Consider the following 27771-nt stretch of genomic DNA (forward strand, 5'->3'; position numbering starts at 1 on the left):
ACATCTAGGAGTGATGCAAAATTGTGTAATTTTTCCAACTCCACACATAATTTCTTGCATTGAGTCTTCACAATTACCCTGTAATTCCCAGTAGAATTATCTGTTTTATACTTTTATTATGTCACTTGCGGAAGTCATAAAAAATACCAGTTCAAAGTATTCATACCCATACCATTACAAAGGCAAGCTGTGAACATTTCTTGCGCAGCATTTGCAACACACATTCAGTTTCGGAGGTAAATTAAGACGTTTTTTCTGCTCTAACTGGAGCTTGCGCAACTGACAATTATGTACTCAGAATAAGATTAGGGAACAACGAAAATGCCCCAAAACCGGTGTTTATGCAACACAACACTCACTAAAAAAAGAAAATACTCATGATGCAAGAAGCAACCTCAACTTCGACTGCTGAGGGAAAAGACGATTGATCTCAAGCACCTATTTTGGGACTCTCCTGAGCTTCATGCATTCTTGTAAAAGATCTCGAACATCCCTAATATGGCTATTCAAGTGCTGGAGGGTGTACATGTATGTGCACTATCTTTAGGTTTGGGCAGGCAAGTTTTCTTCTTTACAACTTGTAATGCGGCCAGGGCCACTGGAATTATGCGACTGTGTAGCCGAGGCAATTTTTTGAATAATCATGAATTTACTGTATTTACCAGATAATCCATCATATGCTGCATAATCTACAGATTTAGCTAGAAACACATTTTTTGTTACAAACGGTTCAAACGTTACTAAAGACGCAGTGACACCTGTTGCCGCACAGTCGAAGGCCCTTAGCAATATGCAGGAGTTGACTGGTCCCCTTTCTGTAGCTATTTTTGGATGTTTAAGTGGTACTTATAAGATGCAACCAATGCCCAGGCAGTATTAACAAGTTTAAACAAGCATTTGCAATGCAATAGGTCTCACAGTTACGCAAATTTAAGCTATTTGCATTGTAAATCACAATGCCTTTTATTTATGTTTTAAAAAATAAAAAGAAATAAAAGGCATTGTTATTTGCAATGTAAATACCTCAAACTCACGTCACTGCGACCACGGTGCCATGGTTTTAGTAACTTTTGATTCATTTGAGCTTGGAACAATATCTTTGTTAAAATCTGCAGATTGTGCAGAAGATGAAGGATTGTGCAGCAATTCCATAATTATGCAAGAAAAAAAAGCTGCAGCCGTGGAATTGCATAATTCCATCTGTCCTTCATCCAAAAATATGCCTGCTACTGGGAAGGGATAGGGAGTGTGTCAGACACGTCTCCACTCAAACCCCCAAACCCAGCTCTCCTTACCCTCCTCAAGCGAGCCGGCATCCCACACCGCGCAGCTATCTGCTCACGGTCACACCGCGCCACCACATCCTCATATTCAGGGGAGCCCACAACATTTCCTGCTCAACCACTAAGGCCAGTCACACCCCATCGGAGAACAACTGCACAGCCAAAAACACAACTCGGGCCACATTATAGAGGTAAATATATGTAAAATTTGTATCACTTTTTTTCCAACAATGAACAGAGCAGACAAAGTCGCTATAAGCTTGGACAGTAAACGGTGAAAACTGATTTGGCACCTTTCTATGCTAATGCTAGAAAAAGGGACCAAGCACATTAATTTAAAAGCACCTTTCTGGTGTAATACAATAGTGACTTTAAGACACAACCAGCAAATTACATGTGCGTTAAAGATATAAAAAAATCACTGACAGAGGTATGTGAATTGTAGACACTGTAAACCACACAAATGAAGATATCTCAGCAGGATATAGTGTCTCGGAGGTAAATCGGTAAGGTGTGTGAGGATGGCGGGGTTAGGAGACGAGGGTGTGGCACCCCGGTCCGCTAACGTGCCACTCCTCCCGGAGTGAGTGGGGGCATGGATTTTCCAGTAGTAAACTAAAAAAAACTCTTTGTCTCCCCGGATTTGAACATGTTGTGAAAGGCTCTCTCCCAGTAACTCGCAGGGAGGGCTCCTTCCAGGGGTGCAAAACTCTAGAGATGTAGCGCACACTGCTAATTAAACGGCCTCGGGTGCTGCTTCTAAGAAAACATTGTAACAAGGTGCTACCGATGTGCCAGTGGTGACATCTGAATCAGAGAAGTGGCTGACAATGAGAGCGCAGCGCCGGGCTCCTCGCGGAGCCGCATTTGCATACTCTGTGTGGGCTCTATTTGAAGGTGATCAGGGGAGAGGAAACAAGGTCCTCAGACACGGAAAGTGCGAAGGCTTTTAACTCTTTGTATGCCCCGCGTTTTTTAAATAAGTAGGAAGGAAGCTCTCACGAAATACTGGGCGGGCTGTACCACATGTACAGGACGGCTCTGGTGCGGCGCGGCCTCGGAGCGGGGCCTACGGTGCGGTGTGCTTCAGTACGCTTCTGGCGTACGACTCGTACCTGTGCAGCTTGGGGCAGCCGCCTGGCAATTGGGTCCGTAGTATGGGCCGTACGGGGCAGACACTAGGCAACACAATTCCAGGCAGTACGAGACGTACGGAAGCCAAGTAAGGCAGTACGTCTCCAGGCAGCTCAACCTGCGGTGCGGAAGGGCACGCTTCAGGCATACGTACCGTACTGCTTCGGGCGGTTATCATTGCGAGTCTCCTAAAACTTGTGGGAGGAAAGCTGCGTGCCTGGGCTAAGTCCGTGGCATTGCACAGAAATAAAACAAGTTGTCGTTTGTACACTGAAAGCACAGCGCGCCCTGTAGGGATTCGAGGGCGTGTTTTTGCCCTCTCCCCTTCCCATTGGCTGGAAGGTAAAATTCCAGCCAATGGGAAGAGGAGAAGGCGTGACTTCAAAAAAAAAGGAAACACCCCCGAATCGCGTCAAGGCGGGCCCTGAACTCAGTGACGCTCCTCTCCTCCAATGGCTGGCCAGCATTTACGAGGCCAGCCAATGGAGAAGAGGGGCGTGTTCAGGCCCCCTATACTACTAACAAAAGATTTCGGCTCCGCTCGGCTGGGACGGTAGCCGAAACCTAAAAAGGGTATCAAGGTTCTCTTATGTTTCTGGATTTTAATGCTGATTTAAGAAATCCAACCGTATATAAAGTGCATTCAGGTTTTAGCATTTGCAGGTAACATAGGGCGGGCGGACCTGTTTAAAAATTATTTTTTTTTAAAAAGGGTTTCAGAAAAAATCTCGGGGGAGTAATATAGAGGGGACAGATAAATAAAAAGTGCACCAGGTCTTGCGGAGACGTATCGTCGCAGCCGCAAGGAGATAACATCTGACCTCTATATGATCCCCTGGGTATGGCTAGTAAATGATGAAAGTAACCCAGACAAAAATTATTAGGAGGAACCGCTCATGAATTGTGATGGGCCATAATAGATATGGCTCCATTAAGGATGTGGTTTTAAGCATTAAAAATTTGCGTATGCTAGGTTTTGCCAGTTCCACCTCATCTCTAGCTAGTTTTTTCATTAGCAAAAAGTTTTTTTTAACAAACTCCACATCTGCGGTGACAATCAGGTCTGGATTTGAAAGAAGATCTGGACGCCCCAGCCCAGTAAAACAGCTTTTTGAATATTTGAGCCAAGGTACATTAAGCATGTGATCCTGAGACGAGACTTCTCTTAACAGCTGGTGATTAAGGGCCAGGTCTTTATTTAACCAGCATTTCAACCAAAACAATAAAGGCCGTAGTGCTATAATATCGCCAATATAGGGTATTCCAGTTTCCTCGTGTGTTATTAGTTTGGCAGTTCCCTTAGGTACCTCCAGTAGCTGTTTCAAGAAGGTGTTCTCTGCCACCTCAATGCTTTCAACTGGTGCATACCACCATCGTTCACTGCCATAGCTGCCCAGGGCGACACTTGTTGCCTGATATATTTTCAATAGAGCGGCTACTGGACGTTTACTCATTTTAGCCGCAAAGTTGAATATTGCTGAATTAGCCCTTATTATCTCGCCTCTTTTCCTTTGCACCAACAGACCCTAACTTAGCTGTTCATCAAACAAAATGCCCAGGTATGAGAATGATCTGGTTAATGGTACCTTCTCAGCATTTACCATGAAGGAATACTGTTTCTTTGGGCGTACTCCTATCTGCCTTACATACGATTTAGTGTTATTTATGGCAAGATCTCGGTCAGACATAAAGCCATGAAACGCCTTTAATAAAGATTGCAGACCTTTGGGGGTTCTTGCCAGGAGAACAGCGTCGTCTGCATATAGAAAGACGGGCAGACCCCTGCGCCCAACATACGGAAAATCAGCGTTGGGTTTTACCAGAGATGCACTAAGCTCATTAATATATACATTAAAAAGGAAGGGGGCCAAAATACAGCCATGCCTTACTCCCCTCTCGACGGGAAAGTCCCTGGATACCCTAAGGTCTAGCAAGTATCTTACATTTCCCTTAGTATCCTGATGGAGGGCCCTTAAAAAGTTGACCAAAGAAGACTCCACCCCCATAACGCCCATGAGATCCCATAACTTCCCCCGGTTTACACAGTCGAACTGGGAGGAGAGATCCACGAACGCCATGTAGATGGTGCCCCGTGGGCCGTAGAATACTTTCCAAGTACCATGTATAGATTTAGGCATTGTGCTAAAGTGGAGTGGCTAGGGCGAAATCCGTATTGGATTTCCGATATTATCCTATTTTCCTCAGCTCAAGTTCCAGTCTGTTCAGGACCACCCCTCTCACAACCTTAACCACAGAGTCAATCAGGGAGATCGGTCTATAGCAAGTAGTGCTGTTCCGGTCACCCTTCTTGAAGACAGGTACGATTGTGGATGTTCCCCAAGACCCAGGGCAACCCAGAGTTGCTGCTGCGTTGAGTACTGCTGTAAGAACCGGCGCCTGTAGGAAGGGGGAGGCTCTAGTTGGCGCAGTGAAACACTAGCGACAAGCAGGGACTCTCTCTTCCTCTTCAGGGCTGAGGGTTACCTTCCAGACAACCTCTGCTTACCCTCTAGGTAGTGTGGCTTAAGCAGTCGTAGGCTAATCTTTGGGGCATATGGGGTTAAACACTCGCAATATTACACCGTCACAACCAACCCACCACACAATGAGACCAAACTGTATTCTGTAAAAATATATCTCTTTATATAGATTTCAAGCAGGCTTATGAATACAGTGATCAGACTTTCATATAGCGGTTTCAAGTTACTTAGTTCAAGTTGCCACAGTTCTTTCTAGCAATAAGAGTTCTTTAGGGCCTTCCGGCCAGTTCAACAAAGTTCTTGTGGAGCGGGCGGCTTCCAGCGGAGCTGTCCCACGTCGCGTTGCCTTCCCGGGGTCGCTGTTCGTTGCGGCTCTCAGCCGAGCAGGTCACGGGTCATCCAGGGCAGCGGGGTTCTGTGGCGGCAGGGTCCCTTTTCTCGTCGTCCGCTCCGACCCTGGAGGCGGCGGCTGTTGTGGTGGTGGCCAGTGGCAGTACGGTCCCCAAGTGCAGGGCGTACCCAGCCAAGGGCCGGTTGCAGCTGTGCGCTCACAGCTGAGCTGTCGGGCAGGATACCGACCAGAGGGGGGTTCTCGCAGGGCGACTGTCCGTCTTTGCAGGTGGGCTGACAACTCGAAGCACAGTCAGCTCGGGAGCTTGGACCGGACGGGTCCTCCTTTGCTTTGCTCTCGGTTCCCGGTGCAGGTGCGGTCACGGTGTTCGGGCCAGCGGCGGCTGGACCTCACTTTGCTCTCGCTGTTGCCTTGGGTCCCGGTCACGGTGTTCGGGAGGATATCGATACCTTAGATTACAGGGAGCGTGGCAGGCTTGCCCGGCGCTCCCAGACCCCTCTGTCAGTACTGCAGCGATAAGCAGCACACACAGTCGCTTCCTTCAGGGTGTAGCGCCCACTGGTCCTGGGGCGCTGGTCAGGGGGCAAGTTCAGCAGCAAGCCCTTGGAGATCGTTTCAACAGAGTTTGGCACAAAGTCTTGTCAAGTAAAAGTCTTCTCGCAGTCTTTCCTTTTTCCTCTCCTTCGGCAGCAAGGCACCAGACACAGGCAAGAGACAGCACTCTTCCTTGTCCTTCACGGTCCTTCTCGTCGGGTAGAGTTCCTTCTGTAGCCCAAACCGGATCTAATTTTCAAGGAGCAGGGCTCCTTCTTTTATACGGTATTTCTTTTGTTCTCCCAGGCCAGGGGGGCCTTTGCATAGCCACTTTCAGTCCTTGAGTACCCCGGTGGGTGTACTCCGGCTTCTGCTTTCAGTGTGAGGGGCAGGCGCATCAGACGCCCCACAGGGGGTGGAGCCAGCATTGTGCGGACAGGGGCCGCCAGAGTACCTTGTTGATGGGGCTTCGCCCTTCCTGGGCCAGGTGTCGGCTGAGTCATCAGTCGCTCCCCAGGAGGGTGGAGCCGGCATTGTGGTGGCAGAGCACAGCAAGATCCAGAGTCAAGAGCCACTCCTACCTCCCACTAAGGTGTAATCTGCGCATTCACCACCTGTCATCCCCCAGCCCTGTCACTCACACATCCGAGACAGTCAGATACACATACCAGCAGAGGCGGGCTGAAATGGTTAGGCAAGCAAACGCTAACTTTCTAAAAGTAGCGTTTGCAAACACAGGATACTAAAATAAACTTGACTACAAGAAATATTTTATCATCCTGAGTTCAGGCATACTAAACACGACGCGCTACCATGCTCCTTGAGCCTGCTGGGATTATAGGGTGTAATAATTCCAGCAGCTCAGTCTGGCCTAATGGAAGCAGGTAGCCTTCAATAGTGAGATACGATTTTGGTTGTAAGTCACTACTAGGACATGCCACACACATCAGGGCCTGTCCTACCTTACACCTACAACGCACCCCGCCCGCAGGCCTACCATAGGGGTGACTAATATGTAGTCAAGGGAAGGTTCAGGGGCTGGCAAGTGGGTGCACTTGCCCAGCTAGCGTGACAGTACGAGACCGCACGCGGGTTCTGCGGTCGCAGTCCCCAGACACATCTTTACGGCTGCTTCGGTGGGTGGCGCAACCAGCGCTGCAGGCCCACCAGCAGTATTGGCATCTACAAGCCCCGGCACTCCTAGTGCACTTTACTAGGGACTGACAGTAAATCCAATGAACCAATCATGGATACCAATCGCATGTACAATTTACAGTAGGGAGCACTTGCACTGCTGCACGGGTTGGCCGTGGCGCAGTGCCCTGAGTATCGGAAAACCAGCAAAACATCGGAGGCACATCAGCAAAAACTGGAAGGGAAACTCACGCCAACGTGCCAGGTCTAACATGTGTCCCCTCCAGCTGAAATGTGGGGGGAACTACCCTTCCCCAGGGAGTTCCACATCACTAAGGCGGAAAAATCTGGACAGACCGTCAGCGTTGGCGTGATCGGTGCCAGGGCGGTGTTCCACCGTAAAGTCCATACTCTGTAGAGAAATGGACCACCTCAACAGTTTCGGGTTCTCACCCCTCATTTGCATCAACCATCTGAGGGGCCTGTGGTCCATCTGAACTCGGAAGTGAGACCCAAACAAGTAGGGTCTTAGCTTCTTCAGCGCCCAGACCACAGCAAATGCTTCACGCTCTATTGCACCCCACCTACTTTCCCGTGGAAGTAACCTCCTACTTATGAAGGCTACGGGTTGGTCAAAGCCCTCCTCAGTCATCTGTGAAAGAACAGCCCCTACACCATGCTCTGAAGCGTGTGTTTGCACTATGAATTCCTTGGAGAAATCAGGAGCCAGGAGCACGGGCGCCGTGCACATGGCAGTCTTCAGGGTGTCAAAGGCCTTCTGACAGGTGTCAGTCCAAATCACATTCCTGGGCTGCTTCTTCGAAGTCAGCTCTGTCAAGGGGGTCACGATCGTGCCATAGCCCTTGACAAACCTCCTGTAATACCCAGTGAGCCCCAGGAAGGCTCTCACTGCAGTCTGGGTCTTGGGGGGTTCCCAAGCCAGGATGGCCTCGATTTTGGGTTGCAAGGGTGCTACCTTGCCACTCCCCACTTGGTGTCCCAAGTACACCACGGAACCGTGCCCAATCTGGCACTTGCTTGCCTTGATTGTGAGGCCTGCTCTGCGCAGGGCCATCAACACTTCCCAGAGGTGTCGCAGGTGTTCTGGCCAGGTGCCACTGAACACCGCGATGTCATCCAGGTAGGCGGCACTGAACTCGTCCAGCCCAGCCAACACCTGGTTGACCAATCTCTGAAAGGTGGCAGGGGCATTCTTCATTCCAAATGGCATAACCCGGAACTGGAAATGCCCATCTGGTGTAGAGAATTCTGACCTCTCCTTTGCCCCATCGGTCAAGGCGATCTGCCAGTACCCAGACGTCAAATCAAACGTACTGAGGAACCGGGCAGCCCCTAGCCGATCAATGAGCTCATCAGCTCTGGGGATGGGGTGCGCGTCAGTCTTCGTGACTGAATTGAGTCCTCTGTAGTCCACACAGAACCGGAGTTCGGGTGTGGCTCCCGGTGCAGCAGCCTTTGGGACCAAGACCACGGGGCTGGACCAAGGACTGCTGGAAGACTCAACCACCCCCAGGGCAAGCATCTTGGAGACCTCCTCCTTGATGCAGGCCCGGACCCTGTCAGTCACCCTGTAAGCCTTATGCTTCACAGGTAAGCTGTCTCCAGTGTCCACATCATGGACGCACCAATCTGTGACACTCGGAACCAGGGAGAACAGATCTGGAAACTGCCCCAGCAACTGGCGGCAGTCTTCCTGTTGTTCGGGGGTCAGGGTGGGTGAGAGGTTAACTCCATCCACTGACCCGTCCTTCTCACAGGCCACTAAGAGGTCAGGAAGAGGCTCCGACTCCTCCTCCATTCTGTCATCAGTTGCCAACAACATGCCCACTTCGGACCTTCGCAAGTGGGGCTTGAGGCGGTTGACATGTAGGACCCTCAAAGGGTTCCTGGGCGTCTTCATGTCCACCAAGTATGTCACTGGGCTCTTGCGCTCCACAACCTCAAATGGACCTGTCCACTTATCCTGAAGGGCACAGGGCTCCACTGGGGCCAGGACATACACCTCTTGTCCAGGCTGAAGCTCGACCAGAGTGGCATTCTGGTCGTACCACCGCTTCATCTCCTCCTGGCTCGCTTCCAGATTTGCCTCGGCAAGTTGTCTGAAGCGTCTGGTCTGGTTTCTGAAGGCCAGCATGTAGCTATATACATTCTGGGGAGGTTTCCTGGGAGATTGCTCCCAGCCTTCCTTTACCAAACTCAGTGGTCCTCTCACGGGGTGACCGTACAGCAGTTCAAAGGGGCTGAACCCTAGGGACTTCTGTGGCACCTCGCGATATGCAAGGAGCAGGCATGGTAAGAGGACGTCCCACTTACTCCTCATCGGACCTTCTAGGCCCATGATCATGCCTTTCAGGGTTCGGTTGAATCTCTCAACCAACCCGTTACCTTGGGGATGGTAAGGTGTGGTGAACTTGTACGTTACGCCACACTCTTGCCAAAGGGACTTCATATACTTGGATATGAAGTTGGTCCCCCTGTCGCTCACCACCTCTAGAGGGAATCCTATTCGTGAGAAGATTCCCATCAGTGCACGTCCCACCACGGGGCCGTCACTGTCCTCAGAGGGATGGCTTCAGGGTACCGGGTGGCGTGATCCACCAAGACCAGGATGAACCTGTTGCCCATGGCTGTCTTGGGGTCCAGAGGCCCAACGATGTCAATACCCACTCGCTGGAATGGCGTACCAACCACAGGGAAGGGTTGGAGGGGAGCCTTGTTCTTCCCTCCGGTCTTCCCACTTGCCTGGCAAGTTGGACAGGTTCTACAATGAGCGTCTGAGCTCTTGTGCTTTTGGGGCCAGTAAAAGTGGGTGACAAGCCTGTCATAGGTCTTGTCCATCCCCAAATGTCCTGCTAAAGGCACATCGTGAGCCAGCCCCAGTAGGAAGGCTCTGAACTTCTGGGGTACCACCAGCACACGGGCTGAACCAGGTTCAGCAGCCTTAGGCTCTGAATACAGGAGGTCGTTCTCCCAGTACACATAATGTGTTTTGGCCTGAACACCATTGGCCTGGTCTGCAGCCTGCTGCCGCATACCCACGAGAGAAGGGCATTCTTTCTGCTCCTTGCAGAATTCCTCCCTGGAGGGTCCTCCTTCTTGCTGCCAATGGGTCAGCTCAGGCAGGTCCCCCAGTTCGGCGATCTGTTCCCCTGTAGGCTCCAGGGCATCCCCCTCAAGGTCTGTTTCCTCCTGGACCGTGGGAACTTCAGGGACCAGTTTCCCGCGCCCCCTGCGCCTTCTCCCTAAGGCCGGTTCCTGGGCCTCTCCTTCAGGCCCCAGGACCTCTTGATCACCCCTACTGGCTGCCATTGACCGGGTGGTCACGCACGCCCAGTCAGGCAGACCCACCATCCACAGGTGAGTCATCTTCTCCACCTTTTCCCAAGGGGAGTGCTCCAAGTCATTCCCTAGCAAACAGTCAACAGGCATGGTTTTTCTTACACAGACCTGCAGAGTACCAGAGACCCCCCCCCACTCGAAGGGAACTTGAGCCATCGGACACTGACTCTCCGAATTATCAGCGTTGATAACCCTACAGTAGGCATGGGGTACAACCTGCTCTTGAGACACGAGGTGCTGCCTCACTGCAGTCACACTGGCTCCTGTGTCTCGAAGAGCCTCAGCTTCCTTGCCATTGATGATCACCACCTGCCCATATTTCTTAGTGTTAGAGGGCAGGTAGTTCGTAGGGATCATCTCGCTGTCTCCTAGCGAGACTAGGGTCATGTGAACGGGATCTCCACCCCCCGGGACCATCACTTCTTCTCCTAAGTGAACACTAGTCACTTGACGGGGCGGAGCACCAGTGGGTGCGGGTTTTCCAAACAGGCGACACTTGGGGTCACTGGATATGTGCCCAGGCTCGCCACATTTGTAACAATTGAAGGGCCCCTTTGGAACAGGCTTACCTGTCGGGCCCCATTCTGCTTTGGGGGTGGGGGAGGCTGAGAACCTTGCTGCTGGTTCCCCTGGGAACTACTTTGGGGGCCTTTTTGGAACCCTTTCTGTTTTCCCCCCTTGTCCCTCCCACTCTTCTGCTGGGGACCCTGCCCACTCTTGGCGGAGTCTCCCACTGGACCCTTGTGGACCCTGATGCTGAGCCAGCGGTCCGCCTCCTCAGCAAGCTTCCTCGAGTTGGACAGCTTGCTATCGATCAGGTGTTGGCGTAACTCAGGAAAACAGTGATCAGACAAGTGCTCCCATGCAATTAAATCAAAGAGACCTTGAAAATCATTCACTTTGCTACCCTTCACCCAACCATCCAGTGCTCTGCAAAAATAAGTCACATACTCCACATACGTATTCCCAGGCCGCTTAGTACATCCCCTAAACTTCTGTCTATACATTTCAGGGGTAAGCCCGTACCTGTTCATTAAAGCTTCTTTCATGTGGGAATAGGATCTCTGATTTTCTACGGGCAAATCTAGCAAGGTATCTCGCCCTTCGCTAAGGAACCTTCCCCACAACCCCGCTCCCCAATCCTTGTCAGGGACACGGTGGGAGGACATGGCTACCTCGTATGCCCTAAACCACTGTCCTATGTCATCCCCCTTAAAGAACTCTTTAACTACGTCCTTAGGGATGTGCACTCTTGACTCTACCTGCACTGGCGATGTGCTGCCACCAGAGGGAGGACGATCCAAGCCTCTCTCCTTCAGACTTATCTCCCTCATTTTCACTTCGTAATCCATTTGGTGCTTTCGCTCTTCCAGCGCCATTCTTTTTGTTTCAAGCTCCAGTTGGATTTTCAATTCTGCCAGCTTTCTTTCGTGATTCCTTGTTTCTTTCCTGTCCGCCAGCTCCTCTGGCGACAGGCCTTTATCCAAGCTGTGCACGCTGTCTTGCCTTTCGAGATCCACCAGATCCCCAAGTGCATTCTGCTCCTCCGTTGCATCTTGATCCGCGAGGGCGTCTTGATCCTACGGGGCCTTTCTGGACTCTACCCAGGCTTTCAGGGCCTTGTAGAGCTGTGGCTTGTTCTTGCAACCGGTGTGTGGAACCTTGAGTTTCTTGCAAAAAAACTTCAGTTCCGTTCTGGAGTATTTATCCAGCTTTGTGGCGTCCCACTCCACCTCCAGCATCTCAGAGGTCGTGGACTCCGCTCCATCCAGGCTCTTCGTGCCCGGCATGGTTTCCACACTCGGAATCTTCTTTCGGCAAGATTTCAAAAGCAAAGTCTGTGGCTAAGTAACTGGACTGTAATCACTGTGCAATGGTCAGAAGTTAAGGTATAGATACCGCAAGTGTAAATTCGAAAATCCTCACCGCTGCGTCCAATGTAGGAAGGGGGAGGCTCTAGTTGGCGCAGTGAAACACTAGCGACAAGCAGGGACTCTCTCTTCCTCGTCAGGGCTGAGGGTTACCTTCCAGACAACCTCTGCTTACCCTCTAGGTAGTGTGGCTTAAGCAGTCGTAGGCTAATCTTTGGGGCATATGGGGTTAAACACTCGCAATATTACACCGTCACAACCAACCCACCACACAATGAGACCAAACTGTATTCTGTAAAAATATATCTCTTTATATAGATTTCAAGCAGGCTTATGAATACAGTGATCAGACTTTCATATAGCGGTTTCAAGTTACTTAGTTCAAGTTGCCACAGTTCTTTCTAGCAATAAGAGTTCTTTAGGGCCTTCCGGCCAGTTCAACAAAGTTCTTGTGGAGCGGGCGGCTTCCAGGGGAGCTGTCCCACGTCGCGTTGCCTTCCCGGGGTCGCTGTTCGTTGCGGCTCTCAGCCGAGCAGGTCACGGGTCATCCGGGGCAGCGGGGTTCTGTGGCGGCAGGGTCCCTTTCCTCGTCGTCCGCTCCGACCCTGGAGGCGGCGGCTGTTGCGGTGGTGGCCAGTGGCAGTACGGTCCCCAAGTGCAGGACGTACCCAGCCAAGGGCCGGTTGCAGCTGTGCGCTCACAGCTGAGCTGTCGGGCAGGATACCGACCAGAGGGGGGTTCTCGCAGGGCGACTGTCCGTCTTTGCAGGTGGGCTGACGACTTGAAGCACAGTCAGCTCCGGAGCTTGGACCGGACGGGTCCTCCTTTGCTTTGCTCTCGGTTCCCGGTGCAGGTGCGGTCACGGTGTTCGGGCCAGCGGCGGCTGGACCTCACTTTGCTCTCGCTGTTGCCTTGGGTCCCGGTCACGGTGTTCGGGAGGATATCGATACCTTAGATTACGGGGAGCGTGGCAGGCTTGCCCGGCGCTCCCAGACCCCTCTGTCAGTACTGCAGCGATAAGCAGCACACACAGTCGCTTCCTTCAGGGTGTAGCGCCCACTGGTCCTGGGGCGCTGGTCAGGGGGCAAGTTCAGCAGCAAGCCCTTGGAGATCGTTTCAACAGAGTTTGGCACAAAGTCTTGTCAAGTAAAAGTCTTCTCGCAGTCTTTCCTTTTTCCTCTCCTTCGGCAGCAAGGCACCAGACACAGGCAAGAGACAGCACTCTTCCTTGTCCTTCACGGTCCTTCTCGTCGGGCAGAGTTCCTTCTGTAGCCCAAACCGGATCTAATTTTCAAGGAGCAGGGCTCCTTCTTTTATACGGTATTTCTTTTGTTCTCCCAGGCCAGGGGGGCCTTTGCATAGCCACTTTCAGTCCTTGAGTACCCCGGTGGGTTTACTCCGGCTTCTGCTTTCAGTGTGAGGGGCAGGCGCATCAGACGCCCCACAGGGGGTGGAGCCAGCATTGTGCGGACAGGGGCCGCCAGAGTACCTTGTTGATGGGGCTTCGCCCTTCCTGGGCCAGGTGTCGGCTGAGTCATCAGTCGCTCCCCAGGAGGGTGGAGCCGGCATTGTGGTGGCAGAGCACAGCAAGATCCAGAGTCAAGAGCCACTCCTACCTCCCACTAAGGTGTAATCTGCGCATTCACCACCTGTCATCCCCCAGCCCTGTCACTCACACATCCCAGACAGTCAGATACACATACCAGCAGAGGCGGGCTGAAATGGTTAGGCAAGCAAACGCTAACTTTCTAAAAGTAGCGTTTGCAAACACAGGATACTAAAATAAACTTGACTACAAGAAATATTTTATCATCCTGAGTTCAGGCATACTAAACACGACGCGCTACCATGCTCCTTGAGCCTGCTGGGATTATAGGGTGTAATAATTCCAGCAGCTCAGTCTGGCCTAATGGAAGCAGGTAGCCTTCAATAGTGAGATACGATTTTGGTTGTAAGTCACTACTAGGACATGCCACACACATCAGGGCCTGTCCTACCTTACACCTACAACGCACCCCGCCCGCAGGCCTACCATAGGGGTGACTAATATGTAGTCAAGGGAAGGTTCAGGGGCTGGCAAGTGGGTGCACTTGCCCAGCTAGCGTGACAGTACGAGACCGCACGCGGGTTCTGCGGTCGCAGTCCCCAGACACATCTTTACGGCTGCTTCGGTGGATGGCGCAACCAGTGCTGCAGGCCCACCAGCAGTATTGGCATCTACAAGCCCCGGCACTCCTAGTGCACTTTACTAGGGACTGACAGTAAATCCAATGAACCAATCATGGATACCAATCGCATGTACAATTTACAGTAGGGAGCACTTGCACTGCGGCACGGGTCGGCCGTGGCGCAGTGCCCTGAGTATCGGAAAACCAGCAAAACATCGGAGGCACATCAGCAAAAAGTGGAAGGGAAACTCACGCCAAGGTGCCAGGTCTAACAGCGCCCATAGTGCCACGTTTGACTTGTAGAGATCCGGCGTCATTGCTTCAGGGCCCGGTGCTTTATTACGTGTCAGCCCCATAATGCCTCTCTCAATTTCACTTTGGGTGAAATGCGGTCGTAATACACTCTGCCCACCCTCACTCAGGTCTAAAGGAGGGGTGTTGGCCTTAAATATGGAGCTAAAATGCAGTATCCAATCAAGTTCAGGGATATTAGTGCCTAGTTCGGGTGCCCCGCCTACATCAAACAGTGGTCTGTTGAATATGCCCCAAAATTTCTCGCTGTTATTCAAGGTTCTGGGGTCTAAGAGTTCCCTCCAGATCATTTCTTTTAATTCAGCCTTACGCTTTACTAGCACATTTTTGCACAATAGGCGTAGTGATTGAATCTGCAGGCAATCTCTTGGGGTTCCTTTCAGGGCTGACTTTAGCTCCCTGGCAGCCCTTGAACAGTTATGGTCAAACCATCTTGGGTCCCTAGGCTTTGGGGCTGTTTTAGGGGTGGACAACATTGTGCCCACTTTGATAGTGATTATCTCAAAGGCCCTAAGAATATCCGTTGGGGCAGAGGCGTTGGATACACAGGAGCACATGTTTTATGAATTCCCTCTTAAAGTGCATCCGAGTTTACTTTAGACCACTTGAGGTGGCGCCTTCCATCTGTACATTTCAGCACCCCATCAGGTATGAACTTTTCCCGTAAAGACAATATAATCCCTGCCAGGTGAATACAAAGAGGGTTGTGATCACTATATGTGCTGTCTAAAATACCGGAACCCAATAAACAGGTTAATTAGAATGTGATCTATAAAGGTCCCTCCTAAGTGGCCATTAATTGTGGGGACAACCAATTTACTATCAACATCTACCACAGACATGGTGCTTATTAACTCACATCCATTCATTAGAAGGTTAGGGGCATCGCCCCGACCGGAGTGTTCAAAGTGTATAGCCCCCATTCTGCCACAACCCAATTCACCCATGGCAGTTTTTGCTGGGTTACCACAGGGGTGAATGCTAAAATCCCCCGTTAGCATCGTGCAATGTGAGGCTTTTCCCCAGTTTTGTTTAATAAATGCACACAGTTGGTCAATCTGACATGTCTCTGATGAGTTCACCGCATTATAAAAATTGATCAAAAACACCCTCACGTTCTCTCGCTTCAGAATGACTGCTTGGATATTATTGTTGGTACTAGTTATAGGGGTGATTACGCATTTCAACGCTAAAGAGTCGTATATGACCAGACCACTTTTGGCTCTGCCGCTAGGTGAGCGTTCGGCCGGAACTAAAAAAGATTTGTAGCCCTCTAAAAAGAGTTCACAATCCACCAACCAGGTCTTTTGTAAACAGATCATGGGAAAATACCTAATGAACTCTAACCACTTTGGATCTTGGAATTTCCCTGCCAGACCTGCGATATTCCAGGAAATTACTTTATAAGCAACGTTGTGCCTTATGACTGCGCCCAAAACCATTTTGAGGCTCGCGACTTGGGAAACAATGTAATCTCCACCGCTGGGTTCACCTAAGCCACACTCTCTCATGTGCTGAGGATCAACAGGCGATGGTGGCTCTTCAGGTGTGACAGGTCTATTTAGTCAGTCACAGTCCTCTAGAAAGGAGAGGGCTGCAAATCTATTCCATAAACTAGGTAGGCTATTGGGGTTCCCCTGGGGAACGTACTTAGCTGGCCGAGATGTATAATGCGTGGATCTGGTGTCGGTAGATGACCCGTTTAGCTGCCAGTTAGAATGTGATGGTCGGATGTTTTTAGTTGAGTACTCTGGATGATAGAAAAATCCCAGAGGAAGAATCTGTATTCCAGTATTGATTTTAGGCATGTCAAGACTGTTTCCTCCTTGTAACCTCTCAACGGGCCTACGATCATTAAAGTTTACAACAATGCAGTCCCCCCATTGCGGTTTTCTTGAGTTCCCCACCCAACCCACCTCTATTGTGGGACTCACTGATGCACTATAGTGGAGCCAGTGAATCACTTTGTTCCTAAGTTGTGAATATTCCTCTGTAATACCTCACAGAAGGGGCGGTACATTGCCGAGGATTACCACCAGGGGTGTGGATTGGGGAGGTAGATCTAATACAGTGGGATTTGGGGCGTAGATGAGCCTTACACACTGGGGCCTGCTACCGGTGGTTCTAGGGCCTTGAGGTGTGAGGTTGGGATTTAATGTTGACGGGGGCCTGGTTGATGATGAAAGCTCAGTAGTTCCCCCGTCTGCTCTATCAATGCCTCAGCACCTGAACCTTGGGGCACTAGAGTTAGGTGAATCGGTAATTAGGTGTTTCTCTAGTGTGTTTAGCCTGACTTCAATTGCTTCCAGCTTCGCCAACACAGGACTGATTATTGCTGATAGCCTCTCTGCCAAGTGTTTTAGGATATCCATTGGCCCCTGGGGATAATTGCGATCTAACACTCCCAGTGTCAGACTGGTGCTACCCCCACCCCCTTGTGAATATCTGAAGTTGGTGGCGTAACTATCAGGCCTCCCTGCTCCTGTGTAACGTTCCTATTTTTTGCCTGTTTGGTGATCTGTTGGCTTGTTTTAGGAGGGCTACGTGCTTTTCTTTTTTTTGACTGATCCTTTCCTTTAAGTGCTGGTAAGGTCTTTGATTGCCTAGTGCGGGTGAAAGGGGGAGAGGTAGAGGGTGATGGTAATGAACTTAGAAGGTTAACCGGAGTTGGCGGTTCAGGTGTGGCCTGTAGCTGGGTGGAAACAAGACTCTAGGGCGCTATTTGTCTATTGGCTATGACAGAATTAGGCTGTAGCTGGGGGACCTGGGGTAGATTTAAGTTAAGAGGTTCTAGTGATAACCTCCGCTTTGTGAGCTGAATCTCGTGCATGAGCAGGGACTCAGCCCTAATGAGAAATGCATCCAAAGTCCCCACAACTCTCCCCCCATTTCCTCCTTTGCTTGCTGGCTTACTCATGTCCCAAATTATATCTTTACCAGGTCATGCACTGATCAATTATCCAGTAAATCACTATCTGACCGAAATGTGTCCAGAGCAGTTAAAACGGAGTTAGCTTTCTGTTCGTGCTGACGGATATATAGCAACAGTATTCTCCTAACCAGAGTTATTAAGCTGCTTACTTCAGTTCTTGTTGAAGACTTTAGGGGGTAACCCAGCCCAGCCTTTGATGGCCGCTGACGGGCGCGGACGGGTCCGCCCTTGGCCCGGGCAAGTCTGCACGCATCCTGCGCTGCGGGAGGGCTCAACTGACTTTAAGCGCCTCCCGGCGCTGCTTGATGATGCGGCTCCCCCGAAAGGATTGTGGGGGATGTAGTCTCCTTGCGAGGTCCCGGTGTGGTGAAGAGGGGGCGTTGGGCCCAGGCAGCGGTCCCTCTCAGGGTCAGCATCTCGCTTGCAGGCGAGGCAAAACAGCAGCAAACTTCCCGTTAAGTGGCAGCAGGTAGAAAGACAGTACAGCACTGCGGGAGGGCTCAGCTGACTTCAGGCGCTGCTTGATGATGTGGCTCCCCCGAACGGATTCTGGGGGATGTAGTCCCCTTGCGAGGTCCCGGCGTGGTGAAGAGTGGGCGTTGAGCCCAGGCAGCGCTCCCTCTCTGGGTCAGCACCTCGCTCGCAGGCGAGGCAAAACAGCAGCAAACTTCCCGTTAAGTGGCAGCAGGTAGAAAGACATAGCATAAACTAACGAACAAGCATCAGAGATATATTCATTAATTCAAGACGTCAGAACCTTCAATGTTCACGGAAGCAGTTTAACAGCAATTAAAACAATTGGAGTTCTTGACCAAGAGACAGCTTAACCAACGCCTGCATGCCTCTTCTTTGGTGCAGTACCATTGTGCTAAAAGAATCCCTAGAGGACTAAGGATGTCCATCAAACCAATGCTATTTAGGTTTAATTTAAAGAAAGACTTTATGGATCGCTAGTACGCTGTACTAAATAAATGTTCGCTGGATCTAATTTTGTTACTTATTGAGGAGTTGGCTGTTGTGATCAAGGAAATCACGGAAGAAATTTGCACAATTTAAACCGACCTTGAAACTCGCATGGACACTGATGAATGGACCAAAGTGTTGGAAGATATGAACTCAAGATTAGATGTCTACTCAAAAAAATTTCAAGTGGGGACACTTAGGAAATTTAAGAGGGACACTTTGGATTATAAGTTGAAAGAGGTTTATACTTGGGCGGAGGTTTATGCCCAAAGAAGAGCTTATTTCAAGAAAAGTTCAAATGCTTCTTCTGAAGAGAGTGTGGCCACGGAAGGAGATACTAATATCAGTAGAGCCCCACCCAGGATTGACAAAACTATCGAAAGAACAGGGGAAGTTACCAGTGAGACAAGAACAGAGGCAGCCTCCACGTCTAAATCTTTTTTAGCCCAGAACACCAACACAAGCCAACCACCAGGAAAAAGTTCAGCAAAAAAAGAGAAGCTGAAGAAAAAACAAAGGCAAAATTTGAGAAGTCAGAAACAGATGCAGTAGTAAACATCTCATCAGTGGAAATAACAACACAACAAGTACATGTATTAAATAAAGGTTTAGGATTCGTGCCAACTTATTACACTAACCCTTTGGAAATTGAGATTGATTTCTTTAAATTCATGAGAGTGTTACGACTTAGGTATTTTTTCTCGAATATGGACACAGATAGTACAGAACGTTTGGAACCAGAATTTATCGAATTCAAACATAAATCCACATTTCAAGCCCCTACATCGCACAAGATTTTAGATGCTTTTGAGAATTTGGTCTACAAGGATTTAAGAAGAATCAATACTAGAAAATCCACATCATCTAATTTAACCAAGCATGAAAAACAAATACTGAAATCTTTAGCATCAGACACTCGGATCTTTATACAAAAAGCCAACAAGGGTGGATCCATCGTTGTCATGGATCGAGAATTTTACAATTTGAAGGTTGTCAAGCACATTTCTGACACTGATACTTACTTGAAGTGGGATCAAGATCCTACGAGAGAATTGTCATCTAATCTTAATAAGATTTTAGATCATGCCATGGAAATGGAATGGATCTCATTAAATACCAGACAATACCTTACAGTTAATAACCTAAGAAGACCAGGGATGTACATGCTACCAAAAATCCACAAAGACCTTACCAACCCACCGCTTCGACCTATTGTCACCGGTTGCGCCACTATCTTTGAGCCCATTGGGCATTACATTGATTATTTTCTACAACCCTTTGTCCAGGCCTGGACATCTTACATTAAAAACACCACTCATTTTTTGCAAAAATTGGCTACTATATCAGTGAACGAAGACACAATTCTGTGCACTTTGGATGTAAAGGTTCTTTATACCTCCATTCCCCATCATGGAGACATGGAAGCAGTCGAATGGGCTTTACTAAAACAAGATGTTATGATTGCAGACAAGGTTTTTATCCTGGAGATGTTACACTTTTGTCTTCATCATAGTTATTTTGAGTGGGACAACACGCTTTATTTGCAATTAAAAGGCACTTCAATGGGCTTTGCCGGGGCACCAGCGTATGCCAATACGTATATGGCAAGATTTGAGGAGTTATATTTATTCAATGACAAGGAATGGCTAGCCAATATTCTGCTTTATTGTCGATACATCAATGACATCTTTCTGATGTGGAATAGCAGCTTGGAACTTTTGGAGTTCAAAATTGAACAGTTGAATACTTGTGATGACAACATCCAGTTCTCCAAGACCATTGACAACAAGATGATACCCTTTCTAGATGTGTTGGTAAAGAATAAAAATGGACAGATCCAAACAGAAGTTTACCACAAATCTACAGACAAGAATACGGCTCTACTGTACTCTAGTTTTCACTCGAAAAATCTAATCAACAACCTTCCATACTCACAGATGCTGCGAGCTAAGGGTATTTGTTATGAAGAAACTGCACTTCAAAGGAATTTAAACACCATTAAACAAAGATACTGCACCAAGGGCTATCCGACTACGCTTCTAGAAGAGACCATTGAGCAGGTTGAAAACTTAAACCAAGGATCAACAGACAAGTGTTCGTTTCAAGATTCTCTACCAGTTCAAGTCTTGTGAAGAAATTTATTAATACACATTGGGAGATCCTAGCCAACGAAAGTGATTTTCAGGATTTATATGTGAACAAACCCATTTTTGCCTAGAAGAGGTCGTGTAACATCAAAGAGGTTTTGAAATTAAGTACCAGTGAAACTTCGGAAAGCTACAGAGGCACAAGGAGGTGTCAGAACTGTGTTCATTGTAACAATGTGTTTGTCAGCGGTGGTATTCAACATCCACAAACCGGAGAGACTATTGTGACTAAGCACAATGCTGATTGTAATTCAAACAATTTGATCTATGCCATTAAATGTCCTTGTGGACTGTTATATATAGGCAAAACCGAACGAAAGGTAACGATTCGTATATCAGAACACAAAAGCACTATTAGGAATAACAATATTAACAGCAGTTTAGCAGTCCATTGGACCGCTAACAGACACACCATAGCACGATTTAAATTTCAAGTGCTCGAGGTAGTGAAGTCCGCTCTTGGAAGGGATTTGACTAAAACTCTTCTCCAAAAAGAGTTTTATTGGATCAGGCGTTTAGACACCCAAGATCCCAAAGGGATCAATGACAGAGTAGATTTAGGGTGTTCCTATAATCTGCACTACATGTATAGGCTAGACAGGCCAATGGTTTTGGACAAAATGTATGTTTATAATATTCAAATGCAAAAATAACAGTTGATGGACAGAATGCAGAACAATGTCATACATTCACCTTAGCACAGAGATCTGGGCCTAAATCCATAATTTTATTGCACTCCACACCACCCCAGTTCAGACATGGCCATATGCAAATCAGCCTTGACCCTGTGCCTCATGGAATCAGTCCAGCCCGAACTGCCAAGCCATATCTTTCCTGGACCGGAATCAAGCATCCTAGGACCGGTTTCTGGCTATCAGCCATTTTCAGCCTGGATAGCTTGACTCCAGTGGTGTGGAGAGCATGGGAGTCACGTCTGTGCATACCCATCCCACTCGGGGTGACAGATGCAAAAATAACAGTTGATAGACAGAATGCAGAACAATGTCATACATTCATCCCAGTACAGAGATCTGGGCCTAAATCCATTAGTTTTTTGCACTCCACACCACCCCAGTTCAGACATGGCCATATGCAAATCAGCCTTGACCCTGTGCCTCATGGGAACAGTCTAGGCCGAACTGCCAAGCCATGTCTTTCCTGGACCGGAATCAAGCATCCTAGGACCGGTTTCTGGCTATCAGCAATCTTCATCCAGGATAGCTTGACTCCAGTGGTGTGGAGAGCATGGGACTCACGTCTGAGCATACCCATCCCACTCGGGGTGACGAATGCAAAAATAACAGTTGATGGACAGAATGCAGAACAATGTCATACATTCACCCCAGCACAGAGATCTGGGCCTAAATCCATAATTGTATTGCACTCCATACCACCCCAGTTCAGACATGGCCATATGCAAATCAGCCTTGACCCTGTGCCTCATGGGAATAGACCAGCCCGAACTGCCAAGCCATGTCTTTCCTGGACGGAATCAAGTATCCTACGACCGGTTTCTGGCTATCAGCCGTCTTCAGCCAGGATAGCTTGACTCCAGTGGTGTGGTGAGCATGGGAGCTTATATGGTTAATGCTGATGTACATTGAGAAATCGGGGAAGTGCCAACATATTGAACACCCGGGAATCTGTTGGGCCCCAGGGATTTTCCTGATTGCATCTGAGTCGTAACCACAGACACCTCTCCTACTGATGTATCCTTCTCTAGGTCTGTCATTTGTTGTGGGTCGAGCCGATTCACAGGAAAGTCTAGAACTTCCTGGTCAGTAACACATAGTTGTGACCCATAGAAGTCTTCAAGCTGCTTTGCTAAATCTTCCGTTATTTCCTAGCGGCCCGCACTATCTCCCCAGAGGCCATATTCAATACTCTAATAAACATACTTTCCCTTTCATTGCTGCAAATCCATGCCAGTAATTTACCTGCCTGATTGCCACCTTCATGTAGCCTTTTTTGTTTGACAAGGTATATTGTCCTGACCTCATTGTTAGCTACTGATTGGTATTCAGCCCTTTTTTGATCCAGTGCTATTTTCCCCTGGGGTGTAGGTGGCTTCACGTAGTCCCTCTATAGTCATGCCAGTTCATCTTCTAGTGGGGCCAGCCTTGGGTGACACTCCTTATGATCCCCAACTTATCTGGCTATGATAACCTCCCTGATTGCAGCCTTCTAACGCTTCCCACAATATAGTGTGCATCTGCACTGAGTCTCAATTCTCCACGAAGTATAGCTTGGATGCCCGGTCCAGGTACTTCACCTCTGTCTTATTCATTAGACACCATTTCTCTATCCTCTACCCAGCTCGGGTGGAATCAAGTTCATATTTAGCATTATCCTAGCGGCGAGTGCTCGCTAATTCTACGAGCCAAATATTCTGCCTCCCCGAATCTGGGTAGAATGTCATTAGTTGTAAAGAAATAGTCCAGCCTAGAGTGAACATCATAGGCCCTGAAGTAGAAAGTAGAAGGAATAATCCCTTTCTTGTCCATGTATAGAACTCCATATATCACACAGCCCTAATTCCTGTGTGACACTCCACAGTTTATCCCTGATCACTCGCCCATCTACTCTCAGACTGAGTCTGCTCATATGCATATCAATCATGTGCCAGGTTAAAGTTACCTCCCATAATCGTGTGGGCCTGCAGTATCCTTACCAATAAGTCCTTCACGGTTTGAAGTGTCACCCACTGAAGCCTGAGGAAGCATAAACATTAACCAATAAGAGGGATCCCCCTTCATCTTCACCCAGTATCACCAAATAGCACACCCGTGGGTTCGTTCAAGTGCAGAGTGTGTGGAACAGGAGCAAACTGCGGGTAACAATCAACACTCCCCTAGATCCAGATGTATATTGAGCTTGTCCTATCAGCTTGTATCTGCCTTTCCCCACACTTTGATGTGGTGTATCTTCAAGGTGCATCTCCTGCAAATATATTATGCCTGATAGGTATCTGTTAAGGGCTTTGTGAACCAACCTTTTTGACTTTGTTACCCAATCCATTACCATTCCATGTCATTAGCCACAACTGTCTAATCTGTGTCATATTAGGTGTGTGTCTCCTTTCCCTTTGTCCCCATTGTACTTGGTGAGTGACTGTCCAAATGTTACCCATGGACTTTGGTGTACTAAAATGCAAAATGCTACCCCAAAACCTTTCCCTGCCCTACTGTACTATGTTGTTATTGTGAAACTAACCACCCTTCTAACATATGGTATGTATAGATTCCAAATCCGATAGCCAAAACACCTGGGGCCAGGTGTAGGTAAATAGCATTTACCGATTCGGGAATACGGAATTATACCGATTTGGTATTTTCGAATCGGTAAATGCTATGTAGATAAAAATTGGGTAAAAATTGTACCGAATCGGTATTTACCGATTCGGTAATTGCCATTCATTCCTATGGGCCTGGAGGCCCATAGGAATGAATGTCAATTACTAAATCAGTAAATACCGATTCGGTAAAATAGGGAGAGAGTCAAGGGTGGCAGGGTGTCACTTTCACACCCTGTTGCACCCCTGATTAGTGCTAGTGTGCACATGTGGCACACATACATGCCCTAAGGGCATGTATGTATGCCACATCGCACTGGCGTAAATGCACAGATTTGCATTTATAGAGGTATTCCTTATTTACCACCAACTGAAAGTTGTTGGTAAATAACGAATGCTTAAAGCACATGAGCACTGTTTAAAGTGCTTCCTACATGTCATTTACAGAATCTGTAAATTGCCCCCCTACATCACAAAAACCTATTACCGGTCGGTAACGGCCGATTTCGGCCGTTACCGACCGGTAATACCCTTCCTACATCTGGCCCCTGATTGTGTATTCATCATGGGGATGCGGCCAATGGCCACTGCCTTTCGGTCCACTCATATTTCCGAAGGTATTTAGCATGTGACAAAGCACCTCTCACATCAAATCTTCTCATTGCGGAGCCTAAAGCGCTAGTTCCAGGATTTATAGCCCTTAAGGCTCCCTCTAACTCAGTTGGTCCGATGTCATGGGTGTTACAATAGGCAATGCGTCGACCTCTGAACCAGGTTCTGTTTCTGTTTCCTCAGACCTGCTTCTCCCTCCCTCCGAGACTAGAGATCACAACTTACCCAAAACAACTCTGTTGTGTTTCATTTGTTCCTGAGTCAGAGGCTTTGTTTTTCTTCCTATTGTTGGTGTGTTTGTTTGTTGCCCTTCTAAATCCATCCCTGTCCCCCTCACCCAGCGGCTGACCAGACCACAGATCTAGTTTCTCAAGCCAAGCCAGGCCTCCTGTGGCGTAGTCATGAAATGGGTTTTCCCTTTGTGTACTACTCATAGTTTTGTTTGGTAAAGGAGAGTGTACTTCAGTTCCAGTTGGCGCTGCGAGTACGCGCCTTTTTGATTTTTCCCAGATTGGTGTAATCCGGGTATAGGTTGACCTCCTATTCACCGATCTTCCAGGAATCACATCTCTAACCCTGAAGTTCAATAACGACCAATGACTGGACGCTCATAGTGGTGGCAGACAAGCTGGAGTCCTCTGTGATGACTCAACTGAGAAAAAGCAGGAACGCTTACCTTGAAGAACTGAGCCTGCCAACCATTCTTCGACATAGAGTCCCTATGAGGGGCCCTCCAACTTTCCCGGTACCAGCAAACATTGTGACAGCGAGACCTACTCTCTGTAGAGTTGGTGTATCTCATACTGGCCTGACACTTCCTTTCCGGATCAACGAGGAGGCGGAGCAGAGGAGCTGTGGAGGAGCTGTGGAGCAAAGCAGGCAGTCACGGAGCTTGGCGCCCAGTTTGGCGTTTTGGCATTTTGAGCGTGGAGCCTGGGGGTTGTGAACTAAAGACTTGTGAGGTTAATCTGGTGCCCTCGTCGAGAGTCATATCTGCATTGCGCTGTGACTTCTTTATTGGCCATGAAGAACATTGTGGATATCATGTTACCAGTAAGCTATCGGGTGTGACTGCCTGCCTCTCCCTTTCTTCTGATTATGCACAGCTGACAACCAAAGCCGGATTCCTCTTTTCAGCGTGTGGAAGTGCTCGAGTTTGTATCTGTTTCTAGGTGCACGGGTCAGCTATTTTCTTTTCATTTTTCTAAGCTTAATCAAACGCTGAACTCCGAATTGCCTCCTAAAGACACACTTTCATCTGAGGCTGTCTGTTTTTTGGTTTTATGTAAAAAGAACTGAATTTCAGGATCAGCAACTAAGAAGCTGGATATTAATTTCACAGACTCTGTTCTGGTGAAGTGTGATTTATTTTCATGCTCCCATAAACTCAAGGTCAGAAAAAAACTGGAAGGAATTAAAGGAATATCTTCAGCTCTTCAATTAATACAGATCAGACACTGCATTTTATTTTTCTACACTTACCGACAAGAATTTTGGAGTTGAGCACAGTGATTGTGACTGCTGAAAAAAACTGGAGGGAATTAAAGGAACATCTTCAGCTCTTCAACTGTTATAGAGCAGACACTGTATTTTAATGTTTTCTACATTTACTGACAAGACTTCTGGTGTTAGGGGGTTAATTCTCACTAGGGGTGTGGCTAGGGGGAACATGGCGGCCAGCTAGAGGGACTGGTCGGGAGTGCTGGTCAGAGGCGGCGTGCAGGTGTGAGTAAAGAAGAAAAACGGCAGCGAAAAGACATGGATAGCGGCGAGTATTGAGGTCCGCTAACCCGTGAAAGTGAGGGCGTGCGATATCAGACGGCGTAGCAGTCTAGCGGGGAGCTACCGCTTAACTGAGAACCCGACAGGCTCTGCCGGCATACGAGAAGCAGAGGCGGAGGCTTAAGGCGGTGGCGGCTTATGGAGAATACAGACGAGGGCGTCGCAAGCTGCACTGCACTAGTTGCAGTGAAGGCAGCTGAAAAGGGAGTAAAAGGAACATTGCCGGAGGTGTCCTCGCCGGGAGGTTTTGAGCGTTGGAGTCGTGCTGCTCTAGAAAGAGGCAGAGGTAGGCGGGCGGCGGCGAGGTTCCAGCTTTCTGCAGGTGGGGCCGTGGGGAGAGGGTTAGCACAGGAGGGGAGTTTTTTTCAGGTAGCTGCGTTCTCCCCTCTTAAAAGCAGGAACCACCCCGGCTCTGAAACTCTTCTACAGGACACAGCAGGGCGAGAGGCACTAGCTGGGGGAAGGGTTGTGAAGTTAAATAACTGCAAGGATGTGGCTACTCGCCTAAAGGAAAAAGGAAAAAGCCCGCAAAAATTTAATTCGGGCTACGCTTTGAGGAGTACAGGGAAGCCGGTAGAGGGGGGTGGAGTCCTCATAACCCACACCAGAAGCAGCAGAAGAGTAAAACTTCAAGCAAACCTAATATAAATTTAAAAAAAAACAGCAAAGCAAACAAGCAGGTTAGGAATTCTTGGGAAGAAAATTTCTACCAATCCGTCTTTGAACTCTTTTTTTAAACCTGTTCCCAAGACATTGGTTCTTACTAAAGGTTGTAAGCAAGGAGAGTTAACAACTGAGATGAATGGTAGCTGGGCAGACTGGGTGGAACACTTGAGTCCGAACTGATATAAAATTTTGGAGGTGGAGGAGGAGCCAGAGGCAGAGGCAGAAGGGGGAGAGATGGAGGATAAGGAAGCTAAGGATGGTAGTTTGTCAGCAACTCCAACAGAAAGTGGCACATTTAAAAAGCCGATAGAGTCAGAAAAACTTCTCGGAGGGGGAGATGGTGAGAACGGGGGTAAGACGGGAGGGATTGAAGAAGAGGGTGCCACTTTAGGAGACGGAGTGATCCATTCGGACAGTGTGGTGATAGACCTTCTAAGAAAATTAGATTTAGATGTGCACAGGGGGTTTGAGGAATCTAAAGTTAAGCAGGATGGCATCAGGGAGGCAGTGGGGTTATTGGAGGCTAAGTTTGATGAGTTAAACATACGGACAGGAAACCTAGAGCAGGAGGTTAAGGAGATACAGGCGGCTGTGGAAGACAAATGTAAGGAGTTAGAAGAGGTTAAATTTAGAGAGAGAGCGTACGAGGATCGGTTAGAGAAGTTGGAGAATATGCAGTGAAGGAATAACCGGAAAGTGTTGAAGCTTCCAGAAGGAAAAGAGGGAGAAGATCTAAAAGGTTTTGTGGT

The sequence above is a fragment of the Lissotriton vulgaris genome, chromosome 10, assembly GCF_964263255.1.
Source record: "Lissotriton vulgaris chromosome 10, aLisVul1.2, whole genome shotgun sequence".
Classification (NCBI taxonomy): Eukaryota; Metazoa; Chordata; class Amphibia; order Caudata; family Salamandridae; genus Lissotriton; species Lissotriton vulgaris.